Below are 9,718 nucleotides of genomic sequence, written 5' to 3' on the forward strand. Positions count from 1 at the left end.
ATGCTTCAGCAGCATGTATACCGAAATTACAATGCAGAGATTAACATGGCACTTGCACAAGGATAATATGAAAATTTGAGAATATTCCATATTTTTCATTCTTCAGATGCAAGAAATGATAAACAGTTATTAAAAAGTTGATTACCAAATTATAACAATACACGTAATTCATATAATTAAATTTAGTTTGACATCAGCGTATTAAATCTTCACCTCAGAAAGACGTTTACATAGCATAATCTTTACAAAACTTTTCAAATTAGACAACATTTTCATTTTATCCCAAAGAAAAATAATATTAAGACCTAAAAAAAAAAGGAATCAAACAGTTTCTATATGGAATGCAATTGGAAAGGACACATTAATGAACCTATATATTATAAAATAGTGTAGAATACGGAGTATATCTAAGAGAAAATAAAATAAATTATGAACATTATGCAAACATAGAATATAGAATATTTTAAAATATACTTTTTCAGACAAGCTCCAGAAATATTTTAGTTTCTTTACTACTCATTTCAAAAGGTAAGTTAAAATTATTTCTGATTAAAAAATCACAAACTCTGAAGAAATCATTATATATGTATACAAAAAACTATTGAAAACATTTTGACATCCAATGCAGGCAATTCACTTGGAAGAATTCCGCGGAATCCATGAATTTTTACAGTAAAATATTGGTGTTGCCGGGCACTGGTGGCTCATGCCTATAATCCTAGCTACAGGGGAGGCTGAGATCTGAGGATCATGGTTCAAGTCCAGCCTGAGAAGGAAAGTCTGTCTTACTCTTATCTCCAATAAACCACTAGAACACTGGAAGTGGAGCTGTGGCTCAATTGGTAGAGCACTCACCTTGAGCTGAAGAGCACAGGGACAGCTCCCAGGCCCAGAGTTCAAGCCCCATGACTGACCAAAAAAAAAAAAGATATTGCTCTTATTTGGATTGTGAAAATATTTTGTAGGGACACAAAAGATGGACTTGCATTTTTGAAATTTAAGAAACTTAACCCGACCATTAAGACTTAGGTGAACAATTTGTACAGCCTTCCACATCATAGAGGTAATGATACATACTTATCATTTGGGCAATATCAAATGCAGTTATTTCTATGTTGTTCTTTAGGCCTGGTTTTATATAATGGTTCAAAAGAAGGAGATCAAGCATATCTTTGCTATCTCAATTCTCAGCAGCAAGATGTAAGGGGGTCAAGAGGCCTTAACTTTGGGCATTGGTATCTGTATCATAATGAAGTAAGAAAGAAGCCACTCTGCTATTATACCACGTATATGCACTGTCCAAGGGTGTCCAGTCATCTAAAGTTAGTGCATGTGCCGCTTGAGATAACAAATCACTGGCAATGTCTAAGTGTCCACTGTAGGCTTCTCGATGAGGAGGGGTATACTCATCATCATCCCTACTATTAACATGAGTGGCCTTTTGGGAAAGAAGTCTCCACACTGTAATAAGCCGAATATTTTTGGCAGCCTAATGAAGAAATTTGCTTGGATCCTTCTCCACTTTTTTTTTCTTGCAATTGATATCATTCCTTACTTTTTTATCTTGTTCTTCATATTCCTCAGAATTGCCTAACCAGAGACTTTCAGTGCCAGTGGGAATGAGGTGTCCATATATTTCCCTAATAGTTCACATTGGTTGAACTGGTCAGAAATATTGGGCGATTTTTCTGCATTTGTTTATTCACCATGATTTATTTTCTCTTTTTCAAATTTTACTATTCAAAATTATTCTAATTGGAGAGTAGGGAATTGATGGAGAGCAGAGGAAAGATTTTCCTCCGTATTCAAATGTACACACTGAAAATGAGGACCAGTGATTTCTTCATGTGCAGCTTACTCTAGGAATGAGAAAATAGGAAATAATGCCTTCTATATAAATGATTTGGGAAATGGCAGAGCAAAAAGTGAAATGCTGCAACCAAAAATATAAAAGCAAAATAAATTAGGATTATTATGGAGTAATCATATTATCTATGAGAATCAAGAAAGGGAGAGACAATGATTGAGACAGATGTGTAATGACCTAGCTTGCCACAAAATCCATTCCTCTGATCAATTAATAGAGCAAACAAAATATTTTTTTTTAAAGATGGGAGTTCCGGGAAGATGGCTGAGGAGAAGCTGAAGGCTAAACAAGCTCTCCCATAGAAATCAGTTTTAGAGTTCCAGTGAACAGTCCTAAGCCAGAGAATCACACCAAGTGTGCATTCATAGGATAGAGAGTTAGGCCAGAGAGAGAAAATACAGGCAAGGAGACAGCTCTGAGCACTTGCCAGCAGCTGCTTCAGCAGCGGCAGCGGTGATGGCGTAGACTACAACTGCCATACCTGAATCACAGAGAGTCCGGGACAAAGGAGCCAGATGTGGCAGGAGAGCAGATTCAACTCAACACCAGCAAGAACCGACAAGAAGACCAATTCATCAAGCAGTTCGCAGACCAGGGACGACCAGGAACCAAGACTCGGCATGAGTAGAAGCCTAACATCCCCACCCCTTCTCAGGGAGCAGAGGAGGGAAGAGCACCCCTCCCCCCCCCCAGTACCAGAGATCACCATCTTGGATACTGACAAAGCTCACCAGAGCTGCTAGCTCCGACTCACGCCTTGGAATAAATCTAGAGTCATCTAGCAGATCACAAGAGCCTAAACATACCTGCCAGACTCAGCTCCACCCAGGAAAAAGTCACCCAGCTCGGGCGACAGCCCCAGGAGTGGCTTTCTCAACCCGGTAATCAAAGCCAGAGGCTGCGCATCCCTTTAGCAGGTTCGACAATCAATTGAAATTCAATAAACAGAAACCCTGAGAGTTGCTCCAGGCTGGGCTCTGTGAGTTTCTCACAAAGCAGCCCCCAAGAAAAGCCACTGTTTGCTGAAAGGCCTCAACTCTACCCTGAACCTAGCCTCATCACAGCATCTCCAAACTCGAGGAAAAAGCCATTTCCCGCTTTTGTGATACTCAAAGCACATCTCCCTCCCATTGGACTAACCTGGGAGGAGGATCGCAAAATATTGGGGAAAGCAAAGCATTTTTCTGCCTGTTCAAGAAATTGAATTAAGTAACCAACCAAGCCACAGGAACACAAGCAGACCAGAGACTCCAACAAGAGGCTGGTTACAGACTCAAGGGAGATACAGGATTTTTCCCACCCTTCCAAAAAAATCAAAGAACTTTTTATTTTGTACCTTTTATTAAAAATTTTTTTTCTTTCTGATGGAGGCTTTCATGCATGTGTTTCTAACGCATTTATAAGATTATTTCTTTGTTGCATTGTATGTCCCTCCCTCACAGTGTAACCCCCGATTTCACTATATTTGATGTCAGTATAACATGTGGAGGAGATGGGGACAAACAAGTCATTTAAGGATTCAGGTGGACCTGTTGCAACAATGAGAAGTACAAAATGTCATGTCAAAACCAGCTTTACAATGTCGGTGTGGGGGGGGAGGGGGGTATAATTGGGTGGGGGGAGGGGGGAGGCTGGGAAGGGAGGTGAAGGGTAAACAAAGGAGGAGGCTGCAATGCTTGGTAAGAAATGTATGCATTATCCTGCCCATGTAATTGTAGCCCCTCTGTACAGTATGTTCTCAAATAAAATAAAATAATATTAAAAAAAATTTTTTTCTAAAATTTTTTTAAAGTTTAATTTTTACCTTTTTTGGAAAAAATTGTTTTCTAGTAATTTTTTTTCCTGTTAGAATTTTATTTTAGGGGTATAAGTGTGTGTGTTTTTTTCTTTCTTTTTTGTTTTGTTTTGCTTTTTGTCTAGCTCTACTGAACTTCTGATTTTTTTCTTACCATCTTATCCTTTTCTCCTGTTCTTCTCTTTCGTTCTTCTTTATGTGACTTAATTGCTGTTCTGCACATCCTCAGATAAACCCATAGTCGATTATTAGACCTTATTTCCCATTGTGTACACACTTAATCCACAAATTTATTACTCAAATTAAAAACTCTTAGACTTAAATTTCTTAATAGCAGTACTACCTCTTTATACCTACATAATATTTTAAGTATTTTTATTTTTAAGTTTTTCACATCTCCTTTATATCCCTCCCCTTCTCTCATTATATTCATGATCTTCTCTGGATAGTTTGTTTTTCAAACTGAATAATATTTTTTTAATTTTTTACCTTTCTATTTTTTTCTGGTCTCTTTTTGTTTCCTTTCTCTTTCTTCTTTTTTTTCTCTCTCTCTACTTTCATCCTATCCAACCTATTTCCTGCTTTGAGATTAGAACTTAGTTAACACTCCCTGTGCCTTCCCACATCACTCTATTCCTATTTTTTACCCACATCTCTTCCTAAACCTAATAATTTCTGGTTCACCAAATTCTTATATGGGGTTCATAGCACATTAATATACAGTTGTTTGATCTTGAATAGATGTTTCTTTTGAACTAGATTGTATCTGCAGACTATTGACTGTGCAAATACAGACTTTGCTTGATTCTTGCCTTAAGGTAGTGTTCTAGCACAAAACTAGTGTTACTTTCATCCCAAATGGGCTGAATACACCGGAAAAACACAAGAAAAATGGAAAGTCCGGTATCTCAACCTGTACTCATGGTAATTAGGGGACAGAACAGATATGAATAAAACAGAGGAAAGTTCCAAAATAGCTCTACAAACACGGATGGCAAACTTGATATATGAAAACATTGAAAACATACAAAGGACTCTGTATGAGTGTGATAGGGAGAGAAAGGAGGCAATCCAAAAGTTTTTACAGGAATATCATGAGCATGAGGAAGCTACTCAAAAACTGATACAGGATTTGCGTGAGCAGCTTGAGAATACCCAAAGAGAAAGGCAGGAATGGTGTGAGCAGGCTGAGAGCACTCAAAGAGAACTATAGGAATGGCATAAACGTGAGGAAGCTAAGCAAAGAGTAATACAGGAATTGAGAGAGCAGGATGAGAAAACACAAAGATCACTAAAGGCATTCATGGAATCCATTAACAAAGAGCTGAAGGAAGTCAGGAAGACCACCAATGGAATGCAGAATGGAACCCAACAGAAGGAATGGGAGTCCAAGGAAACCATAACAAATCAACTAAATGATTTGAGAATAAACACTGCACACCAAATTAAGGAAGTAAAAAAGTTCATACAAGATCTAAAACAAAGATTTAACAAAGAATTTGAAGCCATCAAAGCTGATCAACCAGAAGGAAAAGAAATAAAAAACAAAGTAGAAAGTCTCGACAGCAGGTTAGACCATGCAGAAGATCGAATCTCGGGGATTGAAGACAGCCTAGACATTATAGAGAAAGAACATACAACCATCCAAGACAATTTCAAGAAATAGGAGAGATCTATCCAACACTTGGAAAACTACATTAGAAGGCCTAATCTAAGGATAATGAGTGTAGAGGAGTACCTAGAAACAGAAGTTAATGATCTAGAAAATTTGTTTAACAGGATCCTATCAGAGAACTTCCCAAACATGCAAAAACATAGGCCTATTGAAATCAAGAAGCTTTTAGAACTCCAAATAGACCAGACCAGAATAGGACATCCCACCCTCACATTATAATCCACACAGGATCAACCCAGACCAAGGAATAGATCCTTAAAGCTGTCAAGGAGAAAAGATTAATCACGTATAAAGGGAAACCAAGTAGAATCACCTCAGATTTCTCAGCAGAGAAAATCGAAGCAAGAAGAGGCTGGAATGATGTATGCAATGCACTACAAACAAACAAATATCAACCAAGAATACTGTACCCAGCTATACTCTCCTTCAAAACTGAAGGCCAAACAAAAATCTTCCATAGCAAAGAAAAATTGAAACAATACATCTCCACTAAACCAGCCCTACAAAAGATTCTTAAAGATGTCCTACACATAGAAAACCAAAAAGACCACAATAAAGGCCAAGAAACAGCACCCAAACTGAGAATCCAAGAACCATAGGAAGAACCCAGTATCCTCAGCCCCCAAGAAGGTGGATAATATGGCAGGAACTCCCAAATACCTCTCAGTACTATCTCTTAACATTAAAGGAATTAACTCTCCAATTAAGGGACATATACTGTCTAGTTGGATTAAAAAACACGATCGTTCTTTCAGCTGCCTTCAGGAGTCACATCTTGCCCATAAAAACAAACACATTTTCAATGTTAAAGGCTGGAACAAAATCTACCAAGCAAACGGCCCACATAAAGAGGCGGGAGTTGCAATCCTAATTTCAGAAAAAATAGACTTCAAATTAAAATTTGTGAGAAGAGATAAAGAAGATCGCTACATAGTGATTAAGGGATCTCTCCCTCAGGAGGATATTACAATTCTAAATATCTATTCGCAAAACAACAGAGCATCCAAATTTATCCAAGAACACTACTTTCCCTCAAATCCCACATAGATCCAAAGAAATTAATTGTTGGGGATTTTAACACACCATTCTCCCCACTAGATCGATCAACTCGGCCAAAACTCAACAGAGAAACCGCAGATCCAAACAACTGCATAGATCAATTAGATTTAACAGACATCTACCAAATATATCACCCAATAGCATCAGAATACACGTTTTTATCAGCAGCACAAGGAACATTTTCTAAAATAGAACATATTTAAGGCCACAAAGCAAACTTGTCCAAATTCAGAAACACTGAAGTTATACCTTGCATTCCTCAGACCACAAGGGAATAAAATTAGAGCTCCACACCAAAAGCCACCAAACAAATTCCGGTAACACCTGGAGGGTGAAGAATACACTGCTGAATCTCGAGTGGCTCAAGGAAGAGATTAGAAAGGAAATTCAAATGTTCATGCTATTCAACCAAAATGAGCACACAAATTACCAGCTCTTCTGGGACTCAGCAAAGGCAGTACTCAGACGCAAGTTTATAGCTCTGAATTCCTACATCAACAAATTGGAGAGATCTGAAACCAACAATTTAATGAGATATATGAACCTCCTTGAAAAAGAGCAGCAAGATAAACCCCAATCCAGTAGATGGAAAGAAATAGTTAAAATTAAATCAGAATTAAATGAATTAGAATCCAAAAAAAGCTATAGAAACAATCAACAAAACAAAGAGTTGGTTCTTCGAAAAAATTAACAAAATTGACAGACCCTTAGCAAATCTTATCAGAAAAAGAAGAGAACACACCCAAATAAGTAAAATCAGAGATGAGAATGGAAACATCACCACGGAAACAACCAAGATTCAGAATATTATAAGGGAATACTTCTCAAAACTTTATGCTAATAATTTTGAGAACTTGGCAGAAATGGACCTTTTCCTAGCAAGTATTGACATGCCAAAACTAAACCAAGATGAGTTAAACCATCTTAACAGGCCCTTATCAAGCACTGAAATAGAAACAACAATAAGAGATCTCCCAGGTAAGAAGAGTCCAGGACCAGATGGTTTTACAGCGGAATTCTACAAGTCCTTCAAAGCAGAGAACACACCAAATACTCACCAACTCTTCAAAGAAATTGAAAGAGAAAGCTAACTACTGAACACATTCTATGAAGCCATCATAACCCTCATCCCAAAACCAGGTAGGGACTCATCAAAGAAAGAGAACTATAGATCCATTTCTTTGATGAACATTGATGGAAATCTTCTCAACAAAATTTTGGCCAATCAACTTCAACAATTCATCCCAAAAATCATATACCACGATCAAACAGGATTCATTTCAGGGATGCAAAGCTGGTTTAATATACGCAAATCAATTAATATTATTCACCACATGAATAGGAGCAAGGATATGAACCACACTGTTATCTCAATAGATGCAGAAAAAGCATTCAACATGATCCAACACCCCTTTATGATGAAGGTTTTGGAAAAATTAGGAATCCATGGAACATTCCTCAATACAATAAAGGCTGTATATGGCAAACCTACAGCCAGCATTATACTCAATGGTGAAAAACTAAAGCCATTTCCTCTTAACTCAGGAACAAGAAAAGGATTTCCACTCTCTCCACTTCTCTTCAATCTAATACTAAAATGCCTAGGTACAGCAATAAGACAAGATGCAGAAATAAAGGGGATCCAAATACGGAAAGAAGAAATAAAACTCTCCTTCTTTGCAGATGACATGATCTTGTATTTAAAGAATCCCATAGAATCCTCTCCCAAATTACTCAAGCTGATTCAAAACTTTGGCAAAGTAGCAGGGTATAAAATTAACCCCCCAAAATCAGTGGCTTTTCTGTATGCCAACAATGAGAAAAGTGTCGCTGAAATTAGGAAACCAACTCCATTTGTAATAGCCACACACAAAATAAAATACCTAGGAATTAACTTAACTAAAGAAGTGAAGGACCTCTATGATGAAAACTTTAAAATCTTTAAAAAGGAAATCAAAACAGAACTTAGAAAATGGCAAAACTTCCCATGCTCCTGGATTGGAAAGATTAACATCGTGAAAATGGCAATACTTCCCAAGGCCTTCTACAAATTCAACACGATACCTATAAAAATTCCAACCTCATTCTTCAAGGAAATAGAAGAGTCAATACAAAAATTCATATGGAACAATAAAAGACCCTGAACAGCAAAAACAATCCTCAACGGAAAGAACACTGCTGGAAGAATATCAATACCAAAATTAAAACTCTACTATAAAGCCATAGTAATCAAAACACCTTGGTACTGGCACAAGAACAGACCTCAGGACCAATGGAATAGAATTGAAAACCTAGAAATGAACCTACAGACCTATAGCCATCTAATCTTCAATAAGGGTGCTAAAATAATAGAATGGAAGAAAGACAGCCTCTTCAGTCAATGGTGCTGGCAAAATTGGTTAACTACTTGTAGAAAACCAAAGCTAGATCCTTATATTTCACCCTGGACCAGAATCAACTCCAAATGGATCAAAGACCTCGAAGTCAAAGGCAGATACTCTGAAAACATTACAGGATGGAATAGGAGAAACCCTAGGTCTCCTTGGCTCAGGAAGAAATTTTCTGAATAGAGACCCGGAAACACAACAAACCAAAGGAAGGTTGGACAAATGGTATTGCATGAAGTTGCAGAGTTCTGCATGGCAAAGAACATTGCTTCCAAGTTCAATAGAAAGCCCACGGATTGGGAGAAAATCTGCACTAGCCATACAACAGACAAGGGTTTCATATCTAAAATATACTTGGAACTCACAAAATTAAATTCCCCAACAACAAATCCTCAAAGAAACAACTGCCCAATAAATAAGTGGGCTAAAGACTTAAAGAGAAACTTCTCTGAAGAAGAAAGAAGGATGGCCAATAGACACATGAAGAAATGCTCAACATTCCTAGCCATAAATGAAATGCAAATCAAAACAACATTGAGATACCACCTCACCTCAGTTAGAATAGCAAAAATAAAGAACTCTAACAACAACAGATGCTGGAGGGTGTGGACAGAAGAAAACCTTACTTCATTGTTGGTGGGAGTGTAAACTTGTTCAATCACTTTGGAAAGTAGTATGGAGGTTCCTCAAAAGACTCCACATAGAGCTCCGCTATGACCGAGCAATCCCACATTTGGGCATTTACCCAAATGTTTACAAACAAGACCACACTAAAGCTACCAGCACAACTATATTTATTGCAGCATTATTTACTATAGCTAAGGTATGGAACCAACCGAGATGCCCCTCAGTAGATGAATGGATCAAGAAAATGTGGTATATATACACAATGGAATTCTATGCCTCCATCAGAAAGAATGACATTGCCACATTTG

The 9,718-nt window shown here is 37.5% G+C and overlaps 1 pseudogene; it reads left to right on the forward strand.

Moving 5' to 3' along the window:
- On the forward strand, positions 1-96 carry LOC138814795 (U6 spliceosomal RNA; annotated as a pseudogene).
- The last annotated feature ends 9,622 nt before the right edge of the window (positions 97-9,718 follow it).

The sequence above is a fragment of the Dipodomys merriami genome, unplaced genomic scaffold, assembly GCF_024711535.1.
Source record: "Dipodomys merriami isolate MVZ:Mamm:240054 unplaced genomic scaffold, mDipMer1.0.p SCAF_611, whole genome shotgun sequence".
In the NCBI taxonomy this organism is placed as follows: domain Eukaryota; kingdom Metazoa; phylum Chordata; class Mammalia; order Rodentia; family Heteromyidae; genus Dipodomys; species Dipodomys merriami.